This window comes from Beauveria bassiana (genome assembly GCF_000280675.1).
Source record: "Beauveria bassiana ARSEF 2860 unplaced genomic scaffold BBA_S00109, whole genome shotgun sequence".
NCBI classification, from domain to species: domain Eukaryota; kingdom Fungi; phylum Ascomycota; class Sordariomycetes; order Hypocreales; family Cordycipitaceae; genus Beauveria; species Beauveria bassiana.
In genome coordinates this window covers 1-2,200 of record NW_007930944.1, presented here as the reverse complement: position 1 = coordinate 2,200, position 2,200 = coordinate 1, and positions in this window count along the sequence as shown.

Sequence of the window (2,200 nt, the reverse complement as noted above, 5' to 3'; positions counted from 1 at the left end):
AGTCCTAGCGAGGTACAGACAGCGACGCCGCATCTCATGTTGTGGCCTGTACCTCATTTTTCAGGCTACGTCCGCGTGTACTATCGATCGAGTTAGCGACAATGATTCCTTCGCTCGCATAGTCTCGTCCTCAAAGCCTTGCATCATTTGATATGATACTCTCAAGCTTTGCCTGGAATGTTTCTTCTTGGAAATCACTCGGAGCAAGGACAAGGTCGTCTGCCTGATTGTTTCCGGTCATCGGCCGACGTCTGGGTTTTCACAAAGGGATACTTCGTGCGAAACGTTACGTCTAACATACTGCCTATCGGCTTACTAGTTGTTTAGACGAGCGGTGGGAATTTTCTCGTAGGTGTTCCGGCGTCACCTCGGTTGGGCTCTTAGACAGATGGGACTTTTGTTCCTTCCGGGGATTCGGGGGCCATACTCGTCGGGACACTTAAAATTAGGATTCTCCAAGTCGATCTGATCCAGCACAGTAGATAGTAAGCACCCATGAAGTGAAGTAGGCAAGGAAGCACGCCACGGAGGTAGACGTATTGTGCGAGCGACCCAAGCAGCGACAAAGTGGACACGCGGCCTCTATGCTAGCTATCAACGATTTCTAGGAGCTTCTATGGCCAAAACAATATTTTCTACCCAAACCGCCATCAATATGCGATGACTCTCTCCGAGAACATATTGTCTGGTGCAAAAACAGCTTCAGCTCCCACTCTATCTTCCAAATTTAGCGTGCGCGTGCGCTGTAACAGCTAAAAACGAGCGGCTAACATGTCCAAAAATGACGTCTTTGCCTCCTGCAAGCCCATAAGTATTCAACCTCCCATTTCTGCTCTTGCTCCCGTTTTCCCCTTAGCAGGGGTTCTCGTGCGGTGCTTGTATTAGCTGGGTAGCTTGAAGGCTATTCTTCGGGTGTTCAGCATCCTATCTACAGCGGCTGAAGCGGCGCCTGTTGTCAGCGACACGAATGTTGTACGTGATTATGAGGTAAAAGCGAGTGTTGGTGTCTTTAATCGTTGTTCAATCGGCCAGTGACCAACGCAAATCGGATCGTAGCCCTCACCGCTTTCATGTTGGGTTTCCACTTCGGTCCATCGGACGAAGATTTCCCCTCAACATAAGATGAAATGTTGCCTCTCTGTGTCTCTGTGCATTCTGTCATCTCCTGTCGATGTGCCTCCCATCTTGGGCAGCGGAAGAGGAAATGCTTAATTGTTTCGCATTCGAGTTCGCACGTACATTGGCTTGACGGCACCACTCTGATCTGGTGCAGGTATTCATTTAGCCTGATCATGTAGGTCCTACTGTAATGCGCCGGTGAGTGTCCTATTGCCATGCTTTAGCCCCGCCCTTGTTTAAAGATAGCTTCGTGATGCCGTGGGCTATTTCCAAATGGCTAGCGACCTGCGACGAGCAGGAACACAGCAGAAATAGGCTCAACAAACGGTGGGGAAGAAAAGGGCAGAAAGAGCTGTAGGAGGAGAGCAAAATCTCGATCCTGTCTCAATTCAAGGTGAAACGCGATGGCTGACCAGCGGAATCGTCCGGCTAAGTTTGTCCAGCAGAAGATCTGGCAGCAGCCCTTCTGGGTATATATTCATATAAGTCCAAACAAATCTCCGATGCACTGCCTTATTTGTATCGTTAACATTAAATATGCGAGCTGCGAGTTTCTGCATCGTGTTCGGCCTTGCCGCTCCTACACTAGGCTCCCCAACGACTGCAGCGCAGCCCGCAACAGTTGGGCGTTGGCAGCCGCTGGAAAGTCAAAAAGTTGTGGATCTTGAAGTCGTATATGGCAAGGATGTAAAACAATTATTTAAGACGCCGTGGAATACTTGGGTAGCTAATGTGGACGTGATCTTTCCGGAGTCTACCTACACCGTACCATATACGGCCACACTGCCTACTGCCGCCATAGCGGCCTCTATCTCATGGTCGGCAACCTCTACTGACGCTGCCACCACTACAATGTTTCTAAAGGCTCCAGAATATGTCATATCGAACGATGCTGGGGTCACTTCGGCTGCTGTCACTTCTTCTTCTGACGCCATGCCAACAACAACCAGAACTTCCGGGGCAAGCTCTCCACCAAGTCTGACGTCCAGCACAACGCCAACTACAACGTCGACTTCAGTATCCGACCAAAGGCCGAAATCGGCACCAAGTTCAGCACAGAGCTCTACAGCAAGTGCATCAT